The sequence below is a fragment of the Falco cherrug genome, chromosome 1, assembly GCF_023634085.1.
Source record: "Falco cherrug isolate bFalChe1 chromosome 1, bFalChe1.pri, whole genome shotgun sequence".
NCBI classification, from domain to species: domain Eukaryota; kingdom Metazoa; phylum Chordata; class Aves; order Falconiformes; family Falconidae; genus Falco; species Falco cherrug.
Genome location: NC_073697.1, coordinates 103,673,209 through 103,689,140, shown reverse-complemented (window position 1 = coordinate 103,689,140; position 15,932 = coordinate 103,673,209). Strand labels below are relative to the sequence as shown.

At 45.1% G+C, this 15,932-nt stretch overlaps 1 long non-coding RNA gene across 1 annotated transcript in view; it reads left to right on the top strand.

The window, feature by feature from the left end:
• Positions 1 to 15,932, top strand: part of LOC106631224 (uncharacterized) — a 317,186-nt gene that overhangs the window by 231,394 nt on the left and 69,860 nt on the right. Inside the window, exon 16 of the long non-coding RNA XR_008732814.1 lies at positions 9,532 to 9,610. This is a non-coding gene — a long non-coding RNA (uncharacterized LOC106631224). The remainder of the gene's footprint in view (positions 1 to 9,531; positions 9,611 to 15,932) is intronic.

Below are 15,932 nucleotides of genomic sequence, written 5' to 3'. Positions count from 1 at the left end.
GCACGCTAATCTCAGAGCTGAAATTGCTTCCTTGCTCTGTCCTGTGTTCTCTCTGCTCTGCCATTCCCTTTCTCAAGGGCTCTGAATCTGCCCACTCTCCCACTAGTTTATTTAATAAAAATTACTTTCTAAGCCAACTGCAAGCAGCTAAAAAAATTAATTTAAACTTCCCCTAAAGTGTATTTGTCAATGTCCACTGTTGTAATTCATTACGTTGTATCCTGGCATACCCTGAACATGGCAGTGTCAGAACTCTGATGATGTAGTGCAGTCTCCATGTATAATATATCATGAGAGCAGTTTCAACTTGGATGATATATGAAGCCAGCCTGGGAGGATTTTGAAAATAGAACTAAATTTCAAGATTTTTGTGTGTAACTTCAAGTGGTTGAAGGCTTCACCTGAAGCATTTACCGAAGATCTAAATATTTTTTTCCCTTGCCAAGCAAGAGTTAGCAATGTCAATTAGCCTGCTGGGGCTTTGTAGGCTGGCTGACCAAATTGCAAAGCTTATGTGTGCGTCACATCTAGTTAGCTAGCTTATTTTGCAATACTGCCTTGACCTGGTGGTGTTCAAAATGAAATATTAAATGTGATTGCAGTCTAAATTGGACAACATGCAGTTTCAGATGGGCTTGTGAGTGATGGGATTATGTGTGTAGGTGTGATGAGCACGGTTGTCCTTTACTGCACGGGACCAGACGCTCCCATCTGAATGTTGAACTTCTGAGTAGAAGGCATCAGGCTTTTCTAATAAAAAGAGCTGGATTGTAAAGAATGTGTTGAGTGGTGTAGCTGGATGTAACTGAATGCTGAGAGGGCAGGAAAGCAGGAAAGAGCTGAGAACAAAAGCTGGAATGTGTAAACCAAAAGCAGATAAATAGGAGGGCAAAAACAGCAGGAAGAATGAGGAAGAAGTGGGAAAGAAAATGGGAACAACCATTGATCTTTGCTTATGGTCAAATAGCTTGTTACCAGGGCAGGTCAGGGTTTTCTCTTGAAACTGGTTTTCAGTGCAAACTTTAGAAAAATAGAATAGAAACATGAGCAGAGAGCATCTAGCTCCTCTTCCTCCCACTTCACGTAAAAATGGAACCCCTCTTTTCTTCCTCTCTTTCCAAGTTTTCTGTTCTTTTTTTGACAAAGAAGCTGCATATTCCAACCAGATCTCTTTTTACACGAGTTGGGGTCTGAATGAGCTTGTGCAGTGGTGTAAAGTGAGTGTGAAATGGACTTTGCACTGCTGTGCTGTTCCCCATCAATGGGGAGTAATTCCTGGGCTTTTCAGAGTAACTACCTTCGATTGTCAGGGCTGTGGTAGTGAAAATGTATCTGACTGTGGGGGAGCATTTAAAGTGTTATCTCACAGTAGTAAGCATTTAGCCCGTCTCAATGCTCGAACTTAATTACCAGGAAAATGCTATACATTATGAAGATTTAAATCATTGAACAAGCCTTGTGTGAGTCTTAATGCTTTTTTATTACTGCCTTTTTCATATGCTTTTTATTTGACAGGACAAAAGCAATAGTTGGCATAGACTCCCGACACGGGGATCACCTCTTGTTTTGCACGAGATGCGGTACACTTTTCATTAGGAGAAAAAATGATGGAGTATTTTGCTCTGTTGATGACTAAATCTGGGGGAAGGAAGGACAGAAGCCCCTTTGTAGCCAGCCTGTTTCTGTACAAACTTCCACAGGGTTCGGCGTGGGGCTGATGCTCAGCACCCAAGGAGTTGGCCGTGGTGTGGTAACTCCTGATGTGCGTTGAAGTTAGCAGCTGCTTGTGATGATTTATATTTAGATGTCATGCTCTAGCCACACCTGAAGAGACAGCTGTAAGAGGGAAAGAAAGGGGAAATATTTCAGGCTGAAAGAGCAAATTGAACAGAGGTAAATGCTGGGCTAGTGCTTGTTCACCCTGTGTCTAAACTGCACCCCTTACAAGGGCCATGGTTTGATGGAAAAGTAAATCTGACTTTAGGACCTGAGATACCCAACCCTGCGGGGTAACACGGCACGTAGCACTAATGCAGCACACACTCTGCTCATCCAAAAACCACGAGGAGCTGGAGTACTGACCAGAGTCTGGCTCCCACTGTGCCCCATCCGTGGGTTTTTTCCCTGCTGTCTTCCCAGCCCCTTCTCCTGCCTGCAAGGCAGCCCAAGGGATCTGCGGCACAAACCGCTGGAGAAGGCTGCACGTCGGGCACTGCCAGCTGACCCCCCTCGTTCGGTGGGTGGTGGCACCCCCCAGGAGTGCCAGCCCGCCTGAGCTGCGGCTGGGCTGGGATGTGCTGGAAATAAAACTGCCCAGCGGCTCTGCCACCGCTCGGTGCTTTGGCTGGTTTATGGGTCACCAGATGTTCCTGCCAGAGGGATGCAATGTGTGCGCTCCATAATGGGTTCAGAGCAATCACTCCACTGAGTAACAACCCTGCACAAATTCTCTATGTTAAGCATGGATCAAAGGTATAATATATGTGTCTCCCTAGGCACTAAAGTCCTAATTCCACCTTCTGCTGAAATAGCCTAATTTAGTGTATAAGCTTTACTGTATGACCGACCTCTGTACAGCAAGCTGGGACATGGACCTACTGAATTTACACATTTGGTGATAGGGGCTCTTTTCTTCTTTTGCCCTTCTAATTAGATACTGTCTCAGCACTTGCACTTTGGTGTTTAACATCTTTTGGGGAGCAGTTTTTAATTTTTTGTTCTTGTGAACCCTAATATTTTCAATATCCTGACAAATACTCAATCCTCCTGTGACTCCTCTGTGAGATGGACGCTTCCGATGCCTCCTGTGCTGGGCAGTTCTGTAGATTACATGGTGTGTAAGACTGATTTCCTCAAATCAGTTGTAAATTCTTGATTTCTCATTCTTGTCCACGTGCCCCCAGCAGGTAGCCATTACAGTGGTGCTGGTTAAATTGGCCCCGGTGCTACACCCGGTGCAGGTCTGCAAACCTGTGGTTGCAAGTCAGCAAACCCATGGCTGAAGCACCACTGCAACAGAACAAAGAAGCAGCAGAAGTGCATTGGCAGTGAATTCATTAAGCATTTGCATTTTCATGGAAATCTGATGCTATTTCTTCTAATCAAAGATTGTACTTTTCCCCCAAAGTCTTATGTCTCAATCTATAACTGACACACTGTGAAATATCTGAAATCCACTTGAAAGCCCATGGGATCATTGCTGAATTCCACAGCCTTTTAGCATACGCAATTACACTAAAATACACAGAAATTACTGTCTTTTTTTTTCACGGACTTTTCTGCTGGTTCTGTAGAAGGCGTATTTGCACCAAGTGGAGAATTTTAATTCTCACCCTTAAGACTGTTCATTTTTGCCAATAACTTTTATGATTGTCTGCAGTTTCACAGGCTATGTATACATCCAATACTGTGGCTTAACTGTTTCCAGATTTTCTAGTTCCTTTTTTTTTTTAAAAAAAAAAAAGGTAAAAAATTAATATGAACAATTTGTTACAGTTGCTTCTAACTTTTTTAGTTAGCATAAATCTCCAGAATCTGACTTGTGAAATATGCATCTCTTAGAAGCTCTAAGCATTGGAAATAGCCCTCCCCATTGAACTCTAGTGTCGTCTAGTTTCTAAAGCTCAGCATCTGCATTTGCATTTGCAGACAGACCTGGCACTGAGCTTGCTCTCCTTGCCCTATTGTTCCTCCTTTGTTCTCTGCATCACCTTCATTTATTGGCAATATGGGCTGGTAATTACGGGGCTGCTTTCTGGCCCATCAGCTTTCAGCTATGTCCCCCAGGTGAAATGAGCCCAAACAAGTTGGGAGAGACTGTTCAAATCTGTTCCACGCAGAAAAGGAAAGCCAGCATTCATCATTCAAAAGATAAACATTTGACAGCACAGCTTGACTATGTCAGGAACACTTCTGTTTTAATAGTACGCCTGCAAGCTTTCAAAACAAGTGTTTACCTGTCACAATAAACATTTATGAGTGAAGTACACAAAACACACTAAACTTGGAGCTGGCAAGCTTCCAGAAATGCCATGTGCAGTTAAACTCTTGAGCTTGTCATTCCATCCAACATAAATCTCTTCAGTTGTCTTCTGTCTTCTTCACTGTATACTGTGGGACGTTTCTGATTGCCTTGGAGACATCTGTCTCAGATGCATACGAAATCCTGGGAAGTGTAGCAACTGCCTGGAGTTGACAAGCATGTTAAGACCTAAGTCTTAAACAGCTGCAATTAAGTCGCTAAACACTTCTGGTGAGACTGGGGGTCTTATTTTGCTCCCCTGAAAATGAACGGGTATTGACATGAAATACAAATCTCTGCTTGTAATTGCATTGGCAAATAGGTGCTCTTGGTGGGAGTGTGGAGAGGAGCGATGGGGACAGATGGCTTCACTTGGGTGATGCCGTTCGGTGACCCCTGAATTTGGATCTTCTGGTGACTTCAGAGGAATGAAGAGTCCGATCTAGTGGCTGGCCTGGCCTGGGCTTGAGTCTGACATGAGAGAAGGTCATAAGTTTGCTTGGCTGGAGTTTTCTTTGACCACGCCAAACAATGAGAATTCCCACTTTTTTCAGAGATGTTATTTCACTTTGTAGGACTTCCTGCCAAGTCTAACGCTGTGCAGCATACTGGAAAAATAGCTAAAGTCAATAAATACAGCCCATAAAAATAAAGTCTGGCACAACATTTGCACAGGAAACAATTACGTCGTTCTTTTTTTCTTTCTTTTCTTTTTTTTTTTTTTAAAGCCATTTCAATAGCTTAAAGAAAGGCTAGGAGAGCAAGAGGCATTTCCTTCTGTATATATGCTTTAATGTGATGTTTCACTTTTTTGTTGTAGAGTGAAGTCTAGGTCAGCCTCAGCTTGCCAGGTCCTGTGGTCTGACCAGGACGCACTGGTTAACGTGTCCACCTTCTGCTGGGGAGCAACAGCTGAACTGGCACTTGGGCATCTCAGACCTAGGATTTCTGCCTTTGGGTTTGGGCTCTTGTGTTGCATCAAACACTTGCAAATCAAGATAATACTGGTTGTACAGGAAACAGCTCTCAAGATAGCGCCGTCAGTTCTATAAGGCTTTTCAAGTCTGCATGGGGTATGTTTCTTGGGCTTTGGTGAGGCTTCTTCGCAGGAAATCCCTGGCATGTTGTGGAACCACTGGTCTAAAACAGAGACTCACCATCTCCCACCTGGGCACTCACTTGGGACCTCAGTGCAAGTCGTCACGTCTTCTGAATTCCAGGTGAGCACTGTAGGTCCCAGACAGTTGGTTTTCTTCCTTGTCCTGTGTGGCTTCTTGCAATAGCAGTCCTCCCTTCCCTAACGTTAGTCCTTGGATGCTCTCTCGATTCAAAGGAGACACACTCGGGGCTGCTGCCACGCAGACCCTTGCTTTCGCCTCTCCCATAATCAGTGTGGGTGGCCTTCTCCCTTGACTCCCATGCAACATTTCAAAAGGCCTCATTTTTGTTTCAATGCAGAATGTAAAAGGCTTTCAACATCTCCATTAAAAAACAAAAATTCCAGCGTTTGTGCTCCCCATTTTCCTTCCAAGAGCACAGTGAGGAAAGGGAAGGTCTGCCCTTGTTCAGTCCTGGCAAGTCAAATCTAGAGCTGTGTAAAAATGCATCTAAAAAAAGGACCTTTCTTCCAATAAATGGCCATTTAATGAATAAAAGAGAAACAATTGAAGTCTGCAGTAATAGAACAATTATGTGCTGTTGTGCATTCCAGCTGGCTACACATTGAACAGTTCCTACAAATTGCCGGAAACACAGCAGCACACGGATCCGATACGTTTCAGGACAGTCATTATTAAGAAGAAATACCATGTGTCAATCTGCTGAAGCCCTCTGAGGGCATTACCCTCCTAAAATCCCTTAATTACTGCTCTGGAGCTCATGTGTGTCCCTGGCCTGCAGTGTGCACAAGAGGGAGAGCGCTGGAAGCAGTGTTCCCGGTGTGATGTTCATTAACTTTCTTAGTCTCCACTCTTTCCTCTGCTGAGCAGCAGAGGGAAGAAAGCTGGTTAGGAAGGCTAGAAAGAGGCAAAGAGACCCAGGCTGAAAAGGTCTGAACAGCTATGGTGGAAGAGGTAAGGAAATCAGAGTTGCAGAAGTGCAGATCTGAGGTAGGAGGGGAAATGTGGGCACACAGAAAGTGTGTGTGTGGGGGGGGGGGGCGGGGGCGGGGGGCGGCGGGGAAAGGCAAGGAAAGCAACATAGCCAGTGGATGCTGTGCCTATGAGCCCCACATGCTTGGTCCTCACACACGTTTCTTTGATATTTTCTTATATTGGTACTCAAATGGCAATGGGGAGGATGAAAATGGCACTGGAAGGCAGCTCTGTGTGTGCAGACCACATTAACAAAGCAGATCACCCATCAGTGTCATCGGTCAGAGGGCTGGGGTCAGGGTTGGCCCCTTTGGAGCCTCCAGACCAAGGAGTAACAGGATCAGGTTTGCACCCTGCAGTGGGTTGTGCTGCCCTAAAACAACATGATGCTGAGCAAGTCGCTGCCAGTCCGCTTGTCCTTGAGATTCAGGATTTTAATCAATGTTTCAATGATAATTGAACCGCTTGAATAGGCAGTTTTGGATGCAAAAATAGGAGAAAATGTGTCGAGGGGAGTGTGGTTTGGTAGCAGCACAAGGGCTTCAGGCTCTGGCAAGGTCTCCACCATCGTACTTGGCTGATTTCGTAATGATCTTTGGTCACTCAAAAGCCAGTAAGGTCATGAGGGGCGACCAGAGCTGGGGAGTGCTGATTAAACATGATATAAACACATCTGCCCTGCTAGGTCTGCCGAAGGAATTTAAATGTCTGAAGAGCAGAGGAGTGGGGATTAACGAGCTGTGAAGGAAGGAGATGTATTTAAGGTGTTTGTGAATAGGGAGAGGATGAAGTTCCTGCTCCTTATTTAAGATATTAAAGCTACTTTGCAGGTCTCTTTTCTTTCAAAAGAAAGCCTGAAAGCCCCTGCAGTTCTGAGTACTTGTCAGGGATGTAATGATGGAAATTTTGTCAGCCTCACTTTGCATAATAAGGATCATTATGTGATGGTAAATTTCTCTGTATGTTCTGTACATTCCTAATGTGGGAGGAATAAAATATTCCTGAGGTTTCTTTTGCAGAGCTTGTCAACGAACACGCTGGGTCAGATTGTCTTCTCATTTATTAACAGGATAAGCTAAGCTGACTTTAGGTAAGCACAACAGTAGGAAATCACTGTGCCAGGGGAATCAGGCTTATTGTTTCAAGTCCTACCAGCCTGACAGGTACTTCTTTGTGCATCAGCTGTATTTTAAGTCGATGTTGGGAAGCTCGGCTTTCTCCCGGAGCTCCTGAAGTGCTGCTGGGACACCACGGGGGCAGCTGTAGCCAGGCGGGCAGCTGCATGGCACTGGTGGGCGAGTGCCGGCTGTGATGCCTTAGTGGGAGGTAAAAGCAGATATTGTTTCCCTGGAAGGGAAACATTCGTTGCTGTGGACAATGGCCTCTCCAGATATACTGACTTGGCTTGGAGGCCATATTTACAAGACAGGGCAGAAAGAGAGACCATCATGCCCTAAGGAAACAGCAAAGAGCGACAAAAAGCAGACTATTTAGCCTAACAAACTCATCAGGAGCTTTGCTTTTGAATTCAGGTGAGCTATCAAACGGGAATTCAGCCAGGTCACCGGCCCTGACACCAGAACCATGCAGTAAATGATGTTTCAGTCTGCTGGCACATGTGAAAATGGGGATGGGTTTTCATCTGATAACTGTTCCGAGAGGATGCAGAGGCCAGTAGCTCATTGTTTCAATGCTGCTGCTTTACAAGTTTCTAAACACTGCAGAAATCCTTCCTGGAAATATAAGCCCTGGGTTGTTGTTGGTTTTGTTTTGGGTTTTTTTGTTTTGTTTTTTTTTTCAGAGGCTCCTCCAAGGCTTTTTGAGGTTCAGGAGTGTCCCACATGCCTGTGAAGAGCAGAGCACCAAGTCCTAACTTGGACTCACACAAACCACAACTGCCTGCTTGAGTAAATTTATGTCATATCTGGCTAATAATAGCAGCTAGGAATTCCAGAGGAGCTTATCTGATTTTAACAGCTGGCTCCCTTCTGCTCTTTTGTAAATCTCAGTGAGAAATACACAGGGAGGAGCGTTAGCCCTTAGTACTTAGCAGAGGAGGGTTAAGCTGTGGCAATCTGCAGTCTGCAGAGGGCAAATAGATGCCCAAAGCGGCTGCATGGCTCACCTGGAGCCACAGAGGGACAAGGGAACATCCCGGTCCTGCCCACGGAGTCCTGCCACACTCTTGCTTTCAACCGAGTTGTTTGACTTCAAGAACTGCTGCTGTCTGATAACACTGCATGTGGCTTCCCTGGCATCCCTAAGGATGCTTGGGTACCAGGAGCTGAGAGCAGAGCTAAATGCTAAACGGCATTTAACAGTAAAGTTAGTAGTTGTTGGCATAAATTATACTTTCCAACAGGCAAGGCAACGTGTCCTTTCACATGCGGTAAGTAGGTATTTGTTCAAAACAATTAGACTCCATAGCCTAGTTTGGTACTTAATCAATTTATGTGGTTAGCTAAAGTACCTGCATATGCCGTTAATACGTAGTGACACCCTTTTCCTAGAGCACTGCTATGTGCTTACAGAGAAATTACATTTTTAATTATGCCACACAAGCCGAACGGAAAATCTAATTATGACAGTGGTATTTTTCAACTTTTGTACAAGCAGTGTGTTTTCTGAAATACAGTTGCAGGAGTTGCTGTGCAGTAGAACTTCAGGAGAAGAAATGGATTCACCTCAGAGTTTGTACCATGCTTCACTTTATTATTTATTAATCACTGCTATGTATTATTTGTATGCTGTCATAAATGTCCTGGTAGTTAGTGCAGTAAAACAGGCAAATGGGACACTTCTGTAAGCATTGGAAATATTGAAGCTGCTTCTCAGGGATTTGTCTCAGGGATTTGTGCCTCGTCTTGATTCTCTGATGTCTAATGTGGTGTGAACTCTGATGGAAATGTTTTGCACGGATTAGGATGTTCACAGGTTTCTTTCATGCCTAATTAGGGTTCAGCTCATGCTGGAGCATTTTTCTCTATGGGGATGGTGTACAAATCATTTAGACTGGGACTTTGCTCCTTCCTTCTCCTCCCTCCCAGGCGACTAGGTGCTCACTAGCCTTATGTGGTCATGGTTTCTTTAGTAGCTCCAACCCACCGGAGTGTTTGTAAGGAGATTTTGTGGACCAAAAGGCACTACTTTACTCAGTTTTTCCCCTTCATGAGCTCCAGAGAGTCCTAGTGATTTCTGTGAGAGCTGGCTATTACTTTTTGCAAACTCAGCAATATTTATAGAGCTTTGAAATGAGCTCTCTTAGTTTGGCTATTGTTTATTCAAAGAGAAAAGATGGAATTGTCAATGCTATTCAGGGCTGATCTAAGCCTGCCTCTACTCAGTACCCAGCATGAGCATCATCAGGGATGGAGTTAGGACAACTGAGCCGTTCTGCACATCTTATCCCTTCTACAGGTGGACTCGCCTTGGGAAGAGGAGCCCTACAGCTGCTCCCTGAGCCCCAGCAGCTCGCTGGCAGTGGCCCAGATTTGCGGTGAGTAGCTATCAATTTAATTGATTTCAACAAACCAAACCCCTGAGCTTTTCAAAAGACTTCAGCGTCTAAAAAGTCAGTCAGGTTCTTAATTACCATCCAGTTCATATCCAAAGGGTTACAGCCAACCTTTTGTTCATAAAATGAGGGCAAGCTGTCTCTGTTCACTGTATCTCCCCAGCTTGAAATGTCTGGCAGGCAGGAATTTTCCCAGTGCTTGCATGCAACACCGGGCACTGGAGTTGCTCCTCTGAGTTATTACAGCATTACTGGGCATTAGCAGATGCACTGGTACAGCAGAGAGGAGATGTATGGATGCCACACACACAGGTTGAAATTTATCCCAGGGCATGTCCCTGAAAGCCTGCCAGAGCTGCAGGGACATGGAGCACCCTGACAATGGGAGCAGAGCTCTCCGGCATGGGGACAAGCTGAGCTTCTCAGGCCAGATCCTTGGCTGGTTTGCATTCCTCCCAGGGAAGTGCCTGGACTAGGAATTTGCAGCACTGTAAAGGTGATCTGCTACTGAGAATCCCTTTCAGAGCAGAGCTAGAGCACCAGGATATTTTGAGGTAAAGTTTTTACTTGTCAGTGGAACAGGTAACTCCCTGAAACCAGATTTGGTCAGATGTGTGCCTCCCCCTGCTCCATGTGCCCCTAGGATGATGATCTATTTAACAGGGCTCACCTCACGTTTCTGGTCTACCGTGTGATGGATCAGAAGCAAAATGTGTTGCTCTGAGCCCGTATTTTTTCTCGGCTCCTTTAAAACCATTTGTTCTGCTTGGGTGCTTTGTGGCTACTAATAGATAATGTTATGAGAAGGACTGTAAAACCTTATCACTGGAGAGTGCTGAAAATATGAATGTCTATTAGTGTGTGGAGTCTTTTTCTGCAAACTTTAAAGCATATTGCACAACTGCAACCTCTCTTGCCATCACAAGTACTCTGCCTAGACCAGATATGATCACCTTGTGTTATGTGTTTCCTTATGAGCTGGAAAGCAGCTAAAAGCATCCTGTAGTCTCCCCTTCTTCCTCATCACCTTAATCACAGACATCTACATTTTCCCCAGGTATTCCCAGCAGTCCAAGGGTGGTTATTAAAAATGAATGAAAGGCAGCAAGGTAAGAGGGATAGTGCCAAGCTAAAGCTGACCATCTGTCCTCCATCCCTGAAAATGAAAAGCCAGTTTCGGGAGGGAAGTAAGGGGACGTTCGTAGCTAGCGTGGCTTCAGAGCTAATGGCAGTGCCCGCTGCCCTTGCAGGCAGGAGATTGTCAGGCAGAAATTTAGTTGGAAATTATTTTAGTATTTCCCAGGCTATTTTGGTTTGCCTCGGCTTAATCCACCTTCTGTATTTTTATTCTTTGGCTCATGGAGGTAACTACAGCCCTGCATTGTCTTGCTGAAAGTGCTGGTGCCAGGATGAGGCAATTTTCTTTCAGCAGATACATCCCCAAAGCTTTCAAAGTGCCTGAGATTATGGAAGATACCCTGCCTGTGCAACTTAATTGGACTACTGGGCTAAGACTGTTGCAAAGATATCCCTGTTAAGATATTAACTGATAGCAACACACAGAGATTAAATTTTATTTGTTGAATTATGATGATCAGAGCAGTCCCATCAGGTAAAACTGCAGAGAACAGGTTTACTAATAAATAGCACAGAGTAATCTTTCATTTCTCGTGTCTGTGAGAAGCCTGGAGCACAGCACATTGCTGCTGGAGGGTCCTGCCTGAAAGGTTACTAAATAGCAGCCTGCCATTACATTTTGCCGTCACATTTGTTAAGCTGCAGGACGGCATTAGGCTGGCCTGCCATTTACATCAGTTAGAGGTTAAAATACCACAGAGCGCTTCAAAGACGTGCTGGGGAAGGACTAGAAAATGCCTCGGAAATAATGGCTTCCCCTACAACCCTCATTTTCGCAGTGGTGGCAGGGTAAAGCTCTCTTTGCTGGCCCCGGTCTGGTGTGTGCTCAGAAGTGCCGATTCATACCCAGCCTCTCACAAAATTCACTAATACCTTTTAGCTGAATATTATCCCAATTTTAAGCCCATTAGGTGACAAGAGGATTCAGTGCTGAGCAAATGAAATGGTTGAGGCACCTGGGAGGGAGCTCAGACGGCAGGTAGAGAGGGGGAACGGGAGACACGAGGCTGTGGCCGGGATCACAGATGCTTTTCAAACTCCTGGCACCTGTAGCTCAAAGTTCAGGCCTTTCTGTTTCTCTTCCAAAACCCTGTCCACTTCCCCCCGAAGCACAGGTTGTTTCAAGTAAAAAGAAGAAGAAACCCAAAGGTAGGCAAAACTTTTTAACTCTCTGGCATGTTACGAATTCATGTTGCCACCCTTGGGGTAAGAGCACCATTGGCATGGACACGAGCAGAATCAGCTCAAGGGAAGACTCCCGAAGCTGGGGACTGGGCAGGGGCAGCCTGCCTGGGAGAGCCGGGAGCATCTCTGTGCTGACCCCTTCTGATGGCCATGGAGCCCTTTAGCCACTGACAGCTTCTCAGCAATTCCTTTGCTCTCCCTGGGTTATCAGGAGGAAGAGAAACCACCCTGTCATGGCAGGGGTGGCGCAGGGTGTGTTACATCTGCAGGACGTTGCCCGTTTGTGTGCAGCGAGGCCAGCCCATGCCCTGACAGGTCATCAAAAGCTCTTTGGGACCCCACCGTGGCTGCCTGTCCTTTTCCACAAGTACAGGGCAGGTATCAACAACAGCAGCATCCTGAACGCTGCTTCTAGCGAAGTGTTGAGGGGGTTAAGCCAGGTAACACCATACCTCTCTCCTGCAGCACAGAAATCTGGTGGGTCCCTAATAACTCTAATAACTCCTACGGGTATGTGCTATAGTTGGAAAATTCAGCACAGTTTGGAGTGAGCATACATGCAGTCAGGCTGGGAATGAGAGGCAGGTTTGAGTAGGGCCACAACACCTACCTGGAGGAAAAAACGGGGGGGGGGGGGCGGGAAATTGCCGTTCCTTTTCATACCATTACAGCTTTTTTTCTTATTCTTGGTGACACGTGCGGAGCAAAGGGATCACTGTGGATCTGCTAAGTCAGCCTGAGCAAGCAGCCCTGTTCATGGGAGAAATCCCATGAACAGGGAGCGAGCAAGGCTTCATACACCACGTAGCATCCCTTCATGTCAGGCTCAAGAGCTGTATCTCCCCGGCCTGGTGGGCAGCAGCGTGTGCTGAGCCAGCGGGGCAGGACCGTCACAGGGGCAGGAGCATCGGCAGTGCCATGCTCCGGGCATCCCCTGCTCCCGAGAGGCTGTGTGGAGCAGAGGGCTGCTCCCCGCTGAAGGGAGACAACGGGAATCCACCCCAGTTTTGTTGAAGGAAACCAATTGAGTTTATAGGCAATCGATGATACTCTGCATCAGCCTATTTATGAAAAGTGCCTGTTACATGTTAGCACAGTCCTAGCTGAAAATGGGGCAGAAATCCTACAGGAGGGGGTTTGCAGGAGAAAGGGGGGGTACACCAAAAACCTTGGATGAAGTCCAATATTCAAGCAATAAGACCTTAAGAAGCAGGCATCATTATAAGATAATTGACTGTGGAGAGCAGTCACACATCCCAAGGTGAAGCATAGGGCACTTAACATATCAATAAGGTCAATTATCTGATTATGTCAGCTGCCTTAGTGCTGTTATTAACCTATATTGCTCTTATTAACCTTTCTGATGAAGAATCTTTCAAAAATAATTATATTAAAGTACAAATCTCTCAAGTTTAAAATATGTGAATGTTCCATTTCAGTAGTCGTGTGTCATAGGATAATGAACATCTGATTGCCTGGCTGACACAATGAGGTTTTTAATCAGGCTCCCTTTCCTAGGATCAGCATGTTAGCTCTGACAGCCTTCTCTGGGCCCCGGCAGCCTCATGAAAGCGCTGCTGTCATGTTACAAATGGCGGGATTTAAAATTGAAATGTGAGCAAATAAGACAAGAAATGTAACGGATACGCTGAGGAGAGGGGTCCTGGGAAAATACCCACTGAAAGCCTCTGCAGTCAATTCCAATTATTAAAGCATACAGCTGATTCAATTAGTGGCTATGTACTTGTGCATATAGTATTTACTACCTAGCAGAGCTGATCAAAGGGGAGCACACTGCTCTTGAAAATTTGTTCATATTCATTTTCTCCCTTTTTTTTTCCCATACTGCAGAGCATTTTGAAGTAGGAAAGCATTTTGCCACAACTTTCAGCCGTTCTTTCATCTATCGGGGAATATGAGTGTTCTAATTTCTGCTGGGGATTACTAATTCATTACATGCTTTTGGCAAAGCCAGTGCAAATTCTGCTCATTACAAGTTTTGATCACTGTTATATTTCTGTGTGTGTATCGGTAGAATAGGTGAAGTCTCATTTCATACAATGTGGCTATTTGATGAGCAAAACCAAGGGCCTTATTTTTACCTGTGACTTATCGTCATGCTTACACTTTGATGTGGTTTGATTTTTAGATGACCACAGTGAGCATCCTTTAAAGACAGCTTTTTTTACCCCTGGAATTTGTCACCAGTTTGAAATCACTAGGCATTTTGAAAGGTTTACGTTAGGATATCATATGCCCATTTTGGACTGACATGTTTCTCCGGGTAGAAGTATGACTAGTCTCCCTCTTTGACGTGCAAATGAATTCCTTTGCTCACAGAAAACTGAGTGGGAGCATCACATGGAGAGCTAAAGCCAAAAAATTCTCATTCCATGAAATTCCCATTCATGATCTTCCCCAGTTTGCTCCCTTTGCCAAGATCACCACTGTCAGCACACTACATGTGGTGCTTGGGAAGGACAAGTAATTCTGTAGTCACTCCACATCTTCCCTTCCCCCTTCTATAAAAAAAAACAGATGAGGAAAGCTTGTTTCCTTATTTTTAACTCCTACTCAGGAGACCCTGATTTACTTCTTGTGTGTCGGGAATACTAAAGATGAGTCTTGTTATTTGGGATGAGTCCCTATAAAGTCACCTTTCTGCTCCACCCCTGGCAGAATATGGCCCTCTGCCAGACCCCAGAGCCCTGCAAAATCCAGGCATTTTTGTGACTATCATGAGCCCCAGCTCCTGTCTCAGGTAGCGATGTTTTTGTGCTGATGAATATTTCTTTTCTCGTGCACACCTTTTGTATTTCTTCTGGTGGGATTAGGTGCGTCTATCTGTGCCACACACAGATATGTTCTTAGTCATCCTCCTGTTTGTAATTCTGCTGGAGACAGTCGAGAAGCAAATGTTTGTGCCAAGAGTATTACTTATGGCTCTGCTGATTTTTTGCAAAACTCTTTTAAAATCTGCAGTGAGCAGTGCGCCTCTGCAATGTTCTGGGAGTAACATGAACTATTAGAACTGCATTGGAAATCAAAGTCTTCTGGGAATATTTCAGAGGTAAATAGAGAGCAATTATCTGAAATAAGGACTCGAGGAACACTATGTCTTGTAAATATGGCCTCCAAGCCAAGTCAGTATATCTGGAGAGGCCATTGTCCACAGTAACAAATATTTCCCTTCCAGGGAAACAATATCTGCTTTTACCTCCCACGAAGGCATCACAGCTGCAGTGAGAGTAAATGTTTGGGTGGCTTTGCCCTCATCAGCCTTCCACTGGGGCTGGAATTGGGTTAGCCAGACCACACCATTACGAAATTTATTGTACCTGTGATCTGCATTTGCTTCTGCCTCATGGAGAGTATTTCTTTCTGAGGTGCTCTGAAGGTCAGAGTGTATCATGGTTTCAGAAGTGGGTTCTCCACCCTGGGAAGGCCTTGTCAGTCCTCACAGCCTGGTAATATCGGCTGGAAGGTGACGCCACCAGCCCACATGCTGGCAAAGTCTCGCCCTTTTTCATCTCCCATTTTCTGAAGACAACTGGAAGATGCTGGGGTTACTGTCAGGACAAGTTTGCCATCAACTGTAATATTTATTTCTAAAGATTTTTCTTCTTTTAATTGTTGGTTTGGGCAACATTTATATTTAGGTGCTCTCTCTAGTTTGTAAATAATGTCTGAAGAAAGCTGTATCAGATGAGAGGTGAAAACTTTGATTACAAGACAGATACCCAGTGGCCTGGAACTGGCTAACGCTGCTGAGCGTTGAGTTTGCTTCTAAGGTAAGATCCAAGTGAAGCAATTTGCAGGCCTGAAAGCTTAGTGGAGTTCATTTTCCACATAATAATTCTTGTTTTCTGGTGGGTGAGTGAGAGGCATCTGCCTAAAATCTGCTGCTGCTCATCCTTTTGAGGGTATTGGATAGTCAAGGACCACTGGGTATGTATGAATTGGTGACTGGCCAGTTGGAGGA